This window comes from Equus asinus, chromosome 23 (assembly GCF_041296235.1).
Source record: "Equus asinus isolate D_3611 breed Donkey chromosome 23, EquAss-T2T_v2, whole genome shotgun sequence".
In the NCBI taxonomy this organism is placed as follows: Eukaryota; Metazoa; Chordata; class Mammalia; order Perissodactyla; family Equidae; genus Equus; species Equus asinus.
In genome coordinates, this window is record NC_091812.1 from 66,922,065 (window position 1) to 66,937,471 (window position 15,407).

The 15,407-nt window shown below is 47.8% G+C and overlaps 1 protein-coding gene across 3 annotated transcripts in view; it reads right to left on the minus strand.

The window, feature by feature from the left end:
• ZNF169 (zinc finger protein 169) overlaps window positions 1-8,981 on the minus strand; it is a 124,658-nt gene extending 115,677 nt beyond the window's left edge. For 2 of the 3 annotated variants that reach the window (XM_044756970.2, XM_070496024.1), the window contains exon 1: window positions 8,843-8,981. The gene's annotated coding sequence lies outside the window, so the exon portion shown is untranslated. The remainder of the gene's footprint in view (window positions 1-8,842) is intronic. The other variant, XM_070496028.1, reaches the window with a different exon arrangement.
• Between the last annotated feature and the right edge of the window lie 6,426 nt (window positions 8,982-15,407).

Consider the following 15,407-nt stretch of genomic DNA (forward strand, 5'->3'; position numbering starts at 1 on the left):
GCGTAAACAAACTGTAAATACAAAACAATGTCAAAATTAATTCTTCTGAGTTTTAATACTATCTAGATAAAAACAAAATGCAGCAAGTCCACTCCTCAGGGAAGGCAATAGATTGTATAGTTATCTCCTGAACAGGGTAAAATCACTACCCCACAACTATACAATCTACTACCTCACTCCGACAGAGCAATCTTTTCTTCTGGAACGGAGAGCACATCTCTTTCAAAAGGAAACACAACACAAAATCAACAGTATCAATCAAAATAAAATATACACTTATTCTGACATACGGAAATGTGAAGTAAAAAGTATCCCCACCCCCATCCAGTCTACTTGCTAAAGTTTTTTCTCTCTAAAAGAATAAGCAACTTGCACACCATAAAGAAATGCTGCACTACACAGCAGGTTTACACAAGTTAATCCTAAATATTGTACAACTAGTTATATTAGCTTTCTATGAGGCTGCTGGGATGCAGATTTTTCTATCACGTTAGGAAAGACAGTAGATTGTATAGTTATCTCCCAGTGGTGGGTGTGACCCTAAAACTATACAACCTACTACCTCATCCCACAGTGAAGAGAACGTCAAGGGTGAACGTTGAAAAGGGACCACAGCTGAGCACCACAGGAAGGCTTTCTCCTGGTAATCCTGGTTCCCTGTGTGATTAAGGAGAAAAATAGTATTAGGCCATTTTCATTCACTTAACTTGAACATAAGTTTAACTGAACAAATCTTCTAAAAATCAACAATTTAACTTGTAGTTACATGTATGATCTATGCGGTGCTTTCATTTCCTATAGTTGGTTATTATTATTTAAAATACTTGAATCCACTCCTAATGCCATATATTCACAAGATTCAGAAATCACCTTACCACAACTCTTACTTAACTATTATCAACTTTTGGTTTTCTTACAGTTACTAGAAATGAAATCACTTATCATTCCTTGAGAAGCCAAAAAAACCCATTACAAAGGAAAAGAAGAGCCTCTAATGAAATCTAATGATTCAAAATCCAAAAATCCCATACATCATGCATAATCCATGATTAAATGCACTAATGTACAATGGGATGATAAAAAGCAAACACACAAAGAGAATCTAATTTTTAAATTAACCTAACTCCTGTATTCCATGCCACCAAACACTAAGTGGTCTTATTAACAGAAAATCAAAGATAATCTGCTGGATCTGAGTCAGGGTCAGGTTCCCTCTTTTAGCTAAAAAGGTGCTGTGATAATCAAAGGCAGGGACCCAGGGACTTAACACCTTGGTCCAATACCCTCTGAACAAAGCAATATGATCAATTTCGTTTTATAATCAAAATCTTAGGACTCAAATTAACCTAAACCATATTAAATATTAGTCTTCAACTTAGACTTCATATTTAACAGGGAGCTACCATATTTATTTTTTTTAAAAAATACACTAAATTTAATGCTGAATAAAGTTACTAAGTAGTGACTTAGTAACCAAAACATGTAATCAAAAACACTCATGACAAATAACTCAATGAAATAGAATTGAAAGTCCAGAAACAAACCCCATATATTGGGTCAATTCATCTTAACAAGAGTACCACAACAAGTCAATGGGGAAAGAACACTTTTTTCAACAAACGGTGTCAGGACAACCAGATATCCATATGCAAAAGAATTTGGACCCCTACCTCACACCATATGTAAAAGTAACTTAAGACAACCTATTTTTTAAAAGGGCAAAAGATTTGAATGGACATTTCTCCAAAAATATGGTTCATAAGCACAAATGGCCAATAAGTATATACAAAGATGCTCAACATCATTTATCAGTTATTACGGAAAACCAGACCCACTGGGATGGCTATAATCAAAAAGACAGATCAAAAAGACAAGTAAGTGGTGGCAAGGATGTGGAGAAATCAGAACCCTCATATACTGTTGGTGGGCATGTAAAATGATGCAGGTGCTTTGGAAAAATTTAGCAGTTCATTGATAAGTTAAATAGTTATCACATGACTCAGTAATTCTACTCATAGGTATATTCCCAAGAGAATTAAACAGAAAAACTTGTACGTGAATGTTCATAGCAGCATTACTCATTTAGAGTGAAAAAAAAAACCAAGGTTCAAATCCTGGCCCTGCTCACTCACTGCCACTGAAACCTGGTGTAAGCAATTGAGATCTTCTAGCCCCTCAGCTTTCCCAGCTGTAACATCATCACATTGGACTAAATGATCTGTAAGAATAAGGTTTACCACACATCCAACATACATAAGGCCCCATGTCAAGCCCTTCATGGGTGCCACGTTATTTGATAGTCTCATCATCTCTATATTACAAGGTGAAACTGGTGCTAAAAATTTTACTAACTTGCCCCAAATTACAGGAGATAGCACTGAATCTCCAAACTTACTATACCTGAGGCCCTTTCAATTCTGCAAGGCTGGACGATTCAAGGCATGAAGATGCAGACAACTGTCCCTAAAAAGTCAAGCCTTTACAAACTAAAATCTTGCCCTAGAACCAGGACAGTTCTTATTTAAAAGAAGAATAACAGCCAACAGTGAAACCACTGGTACAGTGGAACGCCGGCACTTCTACCCCAACCCTCAACTCCGGACCAATTTTCTCAATTAAAACGTGTCTGAATCTTTATCAGAGTAATAGAAAATGAAATAAACGTCGAATCCAAATGTATTCATTATTCAATCTTGGTGAGTGTGGCATGCTTACTTTGTACTAGTTTTCTTGATCCAGCCATGTAAAAAGGTACCATATTGGTAGAAAAGCAATCTGGCAACTTACATACCTAAGGCTACTAAAACGCTCAGTTTTGGGGGATACATACACAAATGTAATCTAAAAGTTGGATGTTTATGGGTGAGGAGCAAGACCAGATATCTACTATGTAGCATCGCTATTCATTAGAGCAGCAGTTTCTACCTTTCCATGATCCACACCAAGAAAACTATTTTATATTTCTAAACGGTACTTATACATGTCTATAAACAAGTAATATTAATATAATCCTTATATTGTTCACAAATCAACACTATCCCTTACCCTCTCTTGTATTTTCTATTTTCTTATACATAACAAATTGATTTTACCATCCACTGATGGTTCTCAGCCTGCAGTTTTTAAGGAAATACTGATTACAACAAATTTTTAGATACTAAAATCTAACAGCTGAGAAGCAATGTTTAATTAAGCAAGCTTTCAGAAACAGAGAATACAATCCATATACTAGAACTTACAGATTATGAGGACCCATGGAAATGTTCATTAAGAAATAAGACTGTAAAAACCATCACCTGTTCTCTGATCACAACTATAAGATGCTTGACTACTGGGAAAAAGAGAGGAGTAGGATTAACTAGTCAGCGTATTTTCAGTTCTTGAGATTTTTTCCTCTACAGTTAAACCGTACTTCAGAATCAGACACCTGGTTTGAATCCTGGCTCTGAATTTACCACATCTTTAGACATACCATGTAATCTCTGAGCCTTTGTTATTTTAGTTTACAAAAATCAGACAAATCTTACAGAGCTATTAAGAGGGATTCGATACAATAAAAAAGAGTCAAGTACATAGTAGATGTGGATGCTCAGTATCTTGAGCTGCAACGGGCAATATTACATTTTTAACAGCATCTTAAACAAGATGCTGTTAGTTAAAACTACCTGAATTTGTTCTTTCAGATAATTCTTCTTAAAAAAATAACATACTTTTACATCTACTTTCTATCTTTATTCACATACTAACTCAATCTGAAGCTAGAACTACTCCCCTCACCATTAAAAACTATGGTGATTAAAAGTCATAATTCAACTTGAACAAAATATACTCTAAGAAACCGATTTCAGGTCAACACACCAGTATAGGCAATGGCTTTGGGGTCAAGCAGCTACTTAGTGGCTGTGATCTTGGGCAAGTTACATAAACTCCAAGGTTTGGTTCTCTCATCTCCAATCGGGGAAAGGTAACATCCATACCTCCTGGGGCTGATCGGAGGACTAGAAACACATACAAAATATCTTAATGATCCAGAAGTACTTAACAAACAGAACTATTCATCTTAACAAATCAATCTGAGAAACTAAAACAGTAGTCTTACTTTCCCAGATAAACTTGTGACAGTCAAAAACATTTATCTTCAATTTAAAATGTTATGCCAATTTAAAATGTGCTATAAAGAGGCAAATCTACTTATTAATTATGAATGAGGTTGTTTGTCTAAATTTGTGTTTATATCAAGGGTCCATAACTAACACTCACATTCTAAAATCCACTTATATTTTAGAAAATGACAGTGTGTATCATATCATGTTTAACATATTTGTATAGTCAACACCTTAAAGTCAGGGTTCTTAACCTGCATCCACAATGGCCTTCAGTAAGCCCCAGAAATTGTGTATAGAATTTTTCTACACTAGTCCATAGTTTTTATCACTCTTGCAAAGAAGTCTATGACCAAAAGGTGGTTAAGTGTCATAGTCCTAAAAACACATTTGAATATACACTGTGAAGGCTACATATTAACGAAGTAGAATATATAAATTTCACCTTTGCATTTATCAATTTTACTAAGATAGTATTTTAAACTAGCTTCTAAATTCTTAAAATATGCTAAACTAACTTAGTCCAGAAGGAGGCATACTCTACCTTTTATATACTTAATACCTATTAAGAGGCTGATTTTCACTTCTGAGTGAAAACGTTGTTTTGCCAGAAGTCAAATTTCCTACCTTTTACATTAATTGACATACTCCTATAAACAAAGTAGCTCAGCCAAGTTTTATTTTTAAACACCTTTATTCATATGCCATCTTATGGTTGTATAAATTTCACTTTTGCCAAACTTCCTTACAAATAAAATATTTTCTTCAGTCTCATCATTCAGTTTCACTCGCTGACAAATACAAATCAAAATTAGAACACTGGCCACTTAATAGATGTCCTTCAATCTCAAATACTCAGTTGAACATCAATGAAATTATTTATCTGATGATGCTGACTGAATATTAAAACATCACTACTAAGCAAACTCTCTAACAGTATTTTGCTTCTTTTGACAGAGCGTATGGAATATTTTTAGCAGTGGATCACCCCATCAATGTAAGTTGACATGTGAAATTGACAAGGTCCAGTTTTTAGACTTTCACTAATGAAAGTTAACCTAAATCAAATCTAAGATCTTGATTTCTTATTCCACCAACATTGCCCTAAAACACAGGTAAGTACTAGATGATGTTTTCCAAACGACCAACTCTGTGATTGATTCATTCTTAAGACACCCAGCAGGTGTGCAGCACGCTCTCGACTGGATCAAATTATCTAAACTGAGATTTTTTTAAAAAGGTAGCTAGTGCCAAGTCAATGCCCAGTATTCCTTCCTAAACCTTCCAATGTAAACTGCTAACCTGGGGCCAACTTCTGTGCTACAGGTGCATTGTGTGCTCCCTCCGTATACATAAGAAAAGTAAATTCTGCTACAAACCCCATAATGCACGCAAATATTATGGTAAGGCAGAGTATTCCACTTCAGTGACCTGTTCTGCTTAATGGTCATTAGATATACACCATTACTTCTCAATCCTTTAAAATTCTCAGCCTTCCTATTCTTCATTATACTGATATTTTCTCAGGTTGAAAACCTACTGTATAATCTACACATCCCCCAAAGCCAAGAAAAAGTAGGTTCTATTTATTTAATCTAAATTCCAGTTTCCTACAATTAACTATATCCCTAGCAGAAAATTCAGTCTACACTGTATTAAGAGTGAATTCACTAAGACAAATGTTCTCTCTTATGCAGTAGGCAATCATGTAATTAACCAAATTAAAAATAGGGGAGAGAAGAGATTCTCAAGTGAACAGATAGTGTAACTTCATGACAGAGCAAAGGATAACTACTTAACAAACAACAAAATGCCTCCAAATCGTATTGTTACTGTCATTTTAAAACAGATGATCTAAACTCTCTTAAAATATTCCTAGAGAAGCAAAAAGTAATACTTAACAAAAGTGTAGTTGTCAGCTGCCTCAGAATACCTAAATCTTAGATCCAGAAACAGCCTGAGGAATCACCTGATGCAATTTCCTCACATTTGAGATAAGGCTATGGACAGACAGGGAACACTTGTGGCTGTTAATGTGAAACTGCAAATACTCAGCTGGAGAAATCTAATTTTTGAAAAGCAGCTAGACAATTCACTCCAATTGCACTATCCACTTGGTAGCCATTAACCACGTCACTATTGAGCACTGGAAATGCAACTAGCCCAAAGTGAGGTGTGCTCGAACCATAAAATACACTCTAGATTCCAAAGACAGTATCAAAAAAGAACGACTCTCAATTTTATCTGGTATTTCATGAAGTCCACTCAAGTGATTGTGCAATGCTTAGAACACCTGCACAGGCAAAGCACACACAGTGACCAGGCCTCCTTTACTCTAATCCTGACGTCACAGAAGGCAATGCTGACAACTCACTACTGGGGATCCAGATTCTTCTACTCTCATCTAGACGTGGAAAAAGCATTGGCAATTAATACTCTGGGATGGAGAAGATCCTTCACTGTCTAAATAAAAGCTTCTCAGGCTATTAAAAATATTAAGTGAGGCGTGGGCCCGGTGGTGCGGCGGTGAAGTGTGCACGCTCGGCTTCTCGCGGTCCGGGGTTCACCGGTTCGGATCCCGGGTGCAGACATGGCACCGCTTGTCAAGCCATGCTGTGGCAGGCATCCTATATATAAAGGAGAGGAAGATGGGCACGGATGTTAGCTCAGGGCCAGTCTTCCTCAGCAAAGAGAGGAGGATTGGCAGCAGATGTTAGCTCAGGGCTAATCTTCCTCAAAAAAAAAAAAAAAAGATTAAGCGATTAAGATGCATGCTGGTCATTGATAGCAAATTTATTTCCCCAACTCCCAAAAACTAAAGTGAGGGGAACATGTTCCATCAAATATAAATAAGCAGGGCTGTTTTTAACACTTCTTGGAGAAGACCAGCACTACAAACGAGAAAAATAACCTTTAGAAAGACTATTTTTCAAACTTTTTTGACACTCACCCTGAGAAAGCTATTTTGCAGGAATATATACGCATATGACTGAACCGGTAGTTTCATATAACACTAATATCTTCTACTCTATTTTTTAAAGATTATGATCACCACCCAGTGAAAATGATTTCACGATTCAATGAATCAGGCCCTGCAGGTGAAACGCTGGTTTGGAGCCCCTCACACTGGACCACTCCCAGAGTCGACGGCTATCGCTGTGTCAGCTATTGCAGGAACAGGATCGAGGATCTAGGGCGCTGTGCTCTAAACCAAGGAACTCCAGCTAACGCTTACAGGAACAAAACGCCCTTTTTTGAGACCAACCTGTATAACATTGATCTCTTCAGACTATAAAGTCTAAGCTTAGTGATGTACAAAGTTTCTCTTTTTTACAAAAAAGGTGTTTTTGTTTCCCTCAAACTTGCAAAATCCCCGAGCCTCTCAAATTCAGCAGCTTCAGTGCAGCGGGCAGGAGGGGGACTCAGCCCGCTTCAAGGCAGGAAAAATGCCTTCTAGCTGTCGCTGCAAAGTAACCATCCAAAAAGGGTTACGTCTCCTCCCGACACCAACTCTGACTGTCCGTCCCCAAGCGACACGCTTTAAACGCGACTTTCTCACGAATTTAGAAGCGGTCAAGGCGTCACTCTGAAACACTCGGGAAGTTTGAAACAACAGGGCGAGCAGCCGCGCCGAGGAAAGCTGACGCCCTCGCGGGACCCGCGGCGCCGCCGCCCGCCCGACACGCCGCCCCCGAGCCGGCGCCGCGCGGACAGCGGCCGCGAGCCCGCTTCACTTTCTCCACTCCACGCGACCCGGGGTTAACGTCAGAGCTGCCTGCGCGTCTCCTCGCACGGCCGCCGGGCTTTCGGGCACCGCCGGACGCGGGCGCGACTTCGGAGCTGGGCGCCAGGGAGGCGGCATCTCCGCCCGCGGCGAACGCCCATTCATTCTCCCGGCGGCCGCGGCCCGCACGCGAGGGCCCCGCCGCCCCGGCCCCGCCCACCAGGAGGCAGCGGCCAGCCCTCCTGCGGAACTCGGAGGCCGAGGGCCACCGCCGGCCAAGGACACAGAGGTGACACGCTCCTCGCCCCGAGCCGCCGGGGCCCGCCCGTACTCCGGCCCGGGCGCGCAGCCTCGTCGGGGCCGCGGCCCTGCGGGGGCCCAGGGCGCCAGGCACCAGCCCGACCCCCGGAGACCGCTTCCTCCCGCGCGCCCCCACCCGCCAAGCACGGCCCGCGGCGGCCCGGCCGTACCGCCGCTCCGGGCACGGGGCTCGCCGGGCGCCGATCGGCGCAGGGAGCCAGCCAGGGCCGCCCGCCCGCGCCGGCCCTCCCCCCGCACTTCCCACCGGCCCTCCCGCATCCCAGCCCCCAAGGCCAAGGTCTCCCCGGCCCACAAACGTGATAGCGGAAGTGACGTCAGGGGGACCTGGCGGCGCCCGCAGCCAGTCACGCCACAGCGGGAGGCGGCGCCGGCCAACGGGCGCGGGCCGGGGGCGGGACTTCCCCCGCCCAAGTATGATTGAAGCGGGGGGAGGGGCGGGGTGAAGAATGTGAAGAATGACCCCTCCCCCCGGCCCGTGAGGCGCTGGGCGGGAAGCGGAGGGGGTTGGGGCCAGCCGGCCACGCGGCGCCCATCCCCCGCCCGCCCGCCCAGCCGGCCGCGCCGCCGCCCGCCCCGACCAGGCCGCCGCCGGCCAGCCTGCAGCACTGCCCTTCGCCCGCCGCCGCGCGGCCGGGGCTCCAACGGAAGGAAGATGGCGACGGGGCCGCGCTAGCCGTCCCGCCTCCGTACCCACCTCAGGCTCGCGGAGAAGGCTGCCGCCCGCCGTCGTCTTCCGCGGGGACAGCCGGGTCCTCGCGCCCGCCGCCGCCGTCCGCCGCCGCCCGAGAGCCGCGCGCGAGGACCCAGATGGAGGCGCGGGCGGGCGGGCCGCGGCGGCCTGAGGGAAAGCGGCGCGGGCGCCGGGAGGCCGAGGCGGGGGCGGGCGCGAGGGCAACGCGCGAGCCCATTGGCCGCGCCGCCTGACTGACGAGCGCCTTGCCCTTTCGCCTCAGCAGAGCCAGGCGATCCGGGACCCCACTGGAGGGCGGCGGCTGGGCCCGCCCCGCGCGGGGCGCCAACGTGGGAGGGGCTCGCGGGGCCGCCTCCCTGCCTGCTCCCCGCTTCCTATTGGACGGCTGCGAGAGTGGCGGGGCAGCGTCCCGCCTCCCGCGCGTGATGGACGGGCGTCGTCACGTGGCCGCCGAGGGCGCGCGGGGCGGCGGGTGGTGCGCTCCGGCTTGGGGGCGTGTCCTCGGTGCGCCCACAAAGGCCGGCCCGCTGTGCCTCAGTTTCCCCTCCTGCGGATGACGCCGCCGTGGCGGCCGGCCGCCCGAGGCTTTGGAGGCTTTCGTCTTCAGCCGCCTTTCGAAGCAGTCCTCAATCCTCCTGGTTTCGAGTCGCCTGAAGCGTGGCTCCCCGCGCCCGCTAGGACGGCCCTGCGCCCGGGGAGCGCGCGGTCGGGGCCTCGGGGCCGTCCTCTGGGCGCGGACGCGCGGGGGCGGCGCCCGGGAGCCGTTCTGTGGGCCGCGGGGACGAGGAGCCGGGGACCCGGAGCTCCGGGGGAAGACGGGGCGCGGGGGCCCGGGGCCGGGGCGGCCGGGTCGCCGCGGGGTGTCCGAGCTCAGGGGCGCCGGGCCGCCGCGACGGAGGGGACTTGCCCCTGGGGCCCCTGCGGCGCCGCGACCCTCTGGACGGCGCGCGTCCCGGTCCCGCCCGAGAGCCGGTGGGCCTGCCCGGCGGCTGGGAGACGCCGCCCCGCCCCGCCCGGGCCCCGTTCTGCCCCGAAGGCCGCGAGGGGAAGGACTGATGGAGTTGGCCGGATAAGTGAAGCCCGGAAAGTTAGGAAGTTAAAAGACTAATGCCAAGTTGGAAACACAATTTTGTGAAATCTCTAACAGGCAAAACATTAGCTGGAGCGTCTAGTGGTTAAGAGCGAGGACTTGAATCCCAGGTCTGCCTCTTCCCCGCTGGGCCAATCGCTTATCCGATAACGGGGATTATGACAATCCTTGCCTTGTGGAACTATTGTAAGCGTCCCACGAGTGAACGTTACGAGTCCTTAGAACAGTGCTTGGTGCGTATAAACTGTGTAAGTGCCTGCTAATGTGTTATCCGTAATATATAAAGTGGATATGTTTTCGAGTCCATAGGAAAAAAGTGAAGGGTCCTTTAAAATATACACAAAGCTTGTGAACTGCGATTCGCAAAAGAAAGGAAAACGGCCAATACATGTGAAAAGATGTTCGCCCTCTTTAGTAATCAAATAAATACAAATCACATCTGTCGCCCAGTTCTCCATAGGTCATTGTTTAAACATACTCTAAAAAACCACGATGGTGATGTAGACGTAGATTTGTTGATCCGGGAAAATTACCAGGGTTATATTGTTAAGTGAGAAGTAAGGATACAAAGTAATGTGTATGACATGACCCCATAAATCTTAAACAATGGCTAGTTCCGGAATTATGATCTTTGTTGCCTTCACCCATTTCTGGATTCTTAGCAATGAGTGTATTGCTTTCATAATCAGGAAAATTACAAATATAAAAGCTATGCCAGTGACGGTTAGTTGTTCCCCAGTATCCACTGTCGGCTTTTTTTGTAGTAAACACAAACCCGGTGTTCTGGTGAGAGCAGAACTAGAGTGCCCTTGGGTGCAGCCATGTGACTAAGTTCTGGCTGGAGCAGGAGGAGGACAGGCAGGGTTTCCCGGTTCTGCCCTCCAAGGGAAGGGCTTCCCTTTGTCTCCCCCTTTCTGATTTCCAGTGGCCTGAGTGGAACGGGGTGTAGTGGAGAGCCCCACGGGGTGAACCCCAGGCCCCTGCTGGCATCTTGGGGCGTCCTCCAACAAAGCTTGGACTGGAATTGAGAGAGACCTGACTTCCATCTCTCCTAAGCCCCTCATTTGGGGGATACTTCCACGGGCTCGGGCAGCATGCTCCCCCAGGGCGCTCTCATTCTGCAGGTGGGTTCTTAGGAGGTGGAGACGGCACTTTGTGGAAAGACCACACACCTTTGATCGTAGGTGAAAGTCCCAGCTCCTGTTTCCCAGGTCGCCCTTGGGCAGAGACGCTGCGTTAGATCACAGTAGGGCAGTGGTTTGGAACTGCTGAGTGACCTGGCTGTCACCAACGTTATTTGAAGAGGTAGAAGAGGCAGGAAGAGCACACATTTAAATCCTCACTCAGGCCCAGGATGACCTGCTGGCAGTGCGAACCAGCCTGCGGTGATCCTTGGGTTCAAGTCTGAGCCTGCCCTGTGGCCTGACCTCAGCCTCCCTGCCCCCCACACTGGTGGGGGCAGCTCCTACTACTGCTCAGGCCATCTTCGCCTGGCTGGTCCTAGTCTCAGGTGGCACTTAAACGTGGCCTGCTCAGAGAGATGTTCCGGCCACCCAGCCTGAGCCCCACCCCATCACGACTGCACACTCTATTTTTATGACACTGGTGGCAGCATTTTGGCATCCTCTTGAACCCATCCTGTTTTATTGTTCTCCCCTCAAGAGAGCAAGAACCATGTCTGCATTTTCACAGTTGTGTCCTGTTAAAAAGACAACAGGCCCAAATTGGAGTCACTTGTGCTATGCCCCACATCAACAAACTAGGGCTTAATACCTAACGTAATTGCAGTCCAGCCTCTCCCAGGAATGTGATCCTGAACCGTCAGTCTGAAATTTCCTGAGCAGCACCAGAGAGATAATCCACTAAGAGAACTTTGTCCCCTAAAGGAAGGTGATCTTGCCTGAAATAATCCTTTTGTTACTTATGACTTCTTCCTTGTCCCACCGACTGTCTGCCTTTAAAACCCTTTCCTTTTCTGTAGCTCTTCAGAGTTCCTCTCTACTTGCTGGAGGGGATGCTGCTCATTCATGAAAGGTTGAATAAAGCCATTAGATCTTCAGATCTACTCAGTCGAATTTTGTGTTTTAACAGTCTGCATCTCCTAGAACAGGGCCTGGTGCACACAGTAGGTGCTCTGTAAACATCTCTTGAAGTGTGGAATTAAAAGCCAAGAGACTAGGGCAGTGGCAGTGGGGGCTGAGCTCAAAGGATACACATGGTGGAGAGGCCACAAGCGAGTATCTAGGCCCTGAAGGCTTCGACCAGCCACAGTGTGAAAAAGCAGAGGGAGCAGCAGCCAGCTGGGCCACAACAAGGAGCTGCTGAGTCCCGAGAAGACCCCCAAACTCCCGCCGCTGAGTTCCCAGAGTAGCTGAGCCCCACAGGACCCCACAGGCCCAATGTCCCCCTACACACACATTAAACCCTACACCACATCCATTTATTTTAGTCTTGCCAGACCCCCAAAACAAGACCAAATATACAATGTGCAATGCCTAATCCTCATATAAAACAGCATAAATTTTACCCCATCATACCAAAACACTAAAAATCTACCCAACAGTCCCCAAATTCCCTCACACTGACCATCTCAGATCCCTCTTCTGGTTCCACCTCTCCGCGGGCAGCCTCAGAACAAAACCCTTCCTCCACCTTTGTTTCCCTGCAACCAAAACAACCCAAGGAAAGCAAGCACACTCCTGGGAATGCCCTCTGACTGGCTGCCCTCCACCCGGCCCTCCCCCGGGTCTCTGTGCGCCGCTGCCTCCGGCCCTATGCTCAGCGAGCTGGGTGTGGGGTCGAGACCTCTTGGTCTCCCTGCCCTTCATAGCCTAGACCCCGATCCTTAGTCCTGGGGCCCCCATGGTGGGCCCATCAGGAACATGACGTCTGCACAGCCCTCCCGAGATCCCGCCCACTCTGGCCGGCCGCACCCCAGGGGCCTCTTGCCTCCCGGTCTGTCTGCCCATCTGCCGGGAGCAGCTGCCACATGAGGAGCCACAGTGGAAGGAGGGAGGCCCCAGGTGTGGAAGGCACCCCCAGCACCCCCGGAGTGCAGTGGGCAGTTATACTCTCCACCTCCACCAGAGGCTGCAAACTGCAGATGGCCTGGAGGTCCCATCTGGCTCACAGAAGTGCTTTGTTACGCCCACGCAATGTTTTAAATCTATTTCTAATTAGCTGCTGGCTTTCAAAAGAATCAAGACATTTAACACAAAAAAATCTGGGTTTCTTGCTTTTCTCAAAAAAACTGGAATCTCTGGCTACACTCAGCCTACATTCCAACAGGACAACATTTTCTTTATGCACAGCGTGGGCTCTGCTATTTGTCACAGCCCACCGCCCCCCAGCCTGCTTCATTTTTATTCGGAGCCTGGCTCCATGGTCATCTGTTCGTGGCCTCACCACCTCCTCCTTGGGGCCCGGCTCCTGCCCCACTTGGGTCGTGGGGTTTGGTCTAGGCCAAGAGAGTTCTTTCCTGGGAACATATTAAACAGGAACTGGGAGGAGGGAACCTCTTAGCCTGGGACGCCAAGCTGTAACGAGAGAGAGGAGGTCATTCTGCAGGACAGACACAGAACAAGCATTGAGAAGCAGAGGCTTCTGACAGCAACTAGGTCTGAGTCTTGTCACTCCTGAGGCCACCCTGCCCTTTCCCTCTGTCACTTGCAACCAGTCACGACTGACAGTGAGGTGGCTGGGAGGAGGGTGGGCTTGAGAATGACATTGGGAATCCACATTTCTGCCATGCTGCTCACTGTGCGGTTCTGGACAGATCGCTGACCTCCTCTCAGGGCCTTCATCTGCACAGCGGGGCCTCTACGTCTCCCCTCCTGAGGGGGACATCCGTCATGTTGCTCACGGGAAGCATTAAATGCAATGCTGGTGCATAGTAGGTGCTACTAAGGATTCCATAAACACTGATGGACTTCATGGTAGATGTTTACCAAACTCTGGTGGGCTGGAATTAAGAAGCGTGAGCTCCCTCCTGAAGGAGGGCAGCGGTGTTCTTTAAGGAGGTATTTCCAGATCAGTCCTGCCTTCAGACACTGGGGTGGGCTGGAGGAAGCCAGGCCTCCACCAGGTGGCCCTGGATTTGCGTTATAGTCCACCCGTTCAATGACTGTGTCATCTTGGGCTAGTTATTGAAATTCTCTGACCCTGAGGTTCCTCCTATAAAGTGGAGATAAGAATTTTCATCTCTTTCAGTTATTTTCAGAATGGAATTAACTTATTAACATAAAGAGTCCCTAGTAGTGTATACTAAGCATTCAACAAATTGTAGTTATTGTGATGGAAAAAGAAGAAAAGCCATGGGGCAGAGCAAGCCAAAGGTTTCGTTTTTTGGGGAGCTGTTGCTATTGTGCTTTCTAGTGTCTGGGGCTCAGCTGAGGTACAAGCGCACAGTCGGTCATCGGAGCACAGAGCTGTTCTGTTCAGTTGTGCCAAGAACTCACCTCCTGCGCCACCCACTCCTCCAGCCATGCCAGCAGCCCTGAAGGTTCAAAGCCGCCTGTGTGAGCCGTAAGCAACAAGCTTTTTAAGCAGATATCCATTAACAAAAAAAAGGAAAAAGTTTTGGACGATCAATTAACAACGTCACACCCCAAATCAAGAGAAAAACTACAATGTGGGAAATATCTTCTTTTGCTTTTAAAGATTGGCACCTGAGCTAACAAGTGTTGCCAATCTTTTTTTTTTTAATTCTACTCCCCAAAGCCCCCCAGTACATAGTTGTATATTTTTAGTTGTGGGTCCTTCTAGTTGTGGGATGTGGGACACCACCCGAGCGTGGCCTCACGAGGGGTGCCATGTCCATGCCCAGGATCTGAACAGACGAAACCCCGGGCCACCAAAGCAGAACGTGTGAACTTAACCACTCGGCCATGGGGCCGGCCTCTTTTTTTTTTTTTCTTTTTAAGAAGTGAAGTCCAGCAACTTTCAAGTTGCAGCAAAATGATAAAGGTCACGGACATTTTGAAGCACAAATACTGCATTATACAGTGGACTCTCTAGACCCAACCTCAGCTCCCTGTGCAGAGGACTTGCTGGGAGAAGAGGCAAAGGAGGAACAAGACGGGTTTCCAGGAAGCTTTGCCTCTTCACTGGCTTTTGGCACAGAGCCCAACACTGCCTTGAACAAAATATCCTTAAGCGCTTGTGGGGGCAGACGGCCCTGAGCAGCGCAGCCTGCCTGCCAGGCCTTGAGGAGCCCAGCCGAGCTGGCCAGCACTTGGTTGGTCTCAGAGGGCACAAGAGGCAGTGATGTCTACTCCTTTAATGAGCTCTTAAAAAATAGCGCCTGAGGGAAACACTGTCCTTGGTAGGGACCTGGGGGACATGCTGCCCTCCATGAATCTCTCCATCTCGACCTTGAGCCCTTTTGCTCCTGGAGAAACTGCGCTCACTCGAGTGATGCTGCAGGAGCATCTTCATCTGCTGCTACAGCTGTCGCGGGGGCCTCCCACTCCCGGGCCA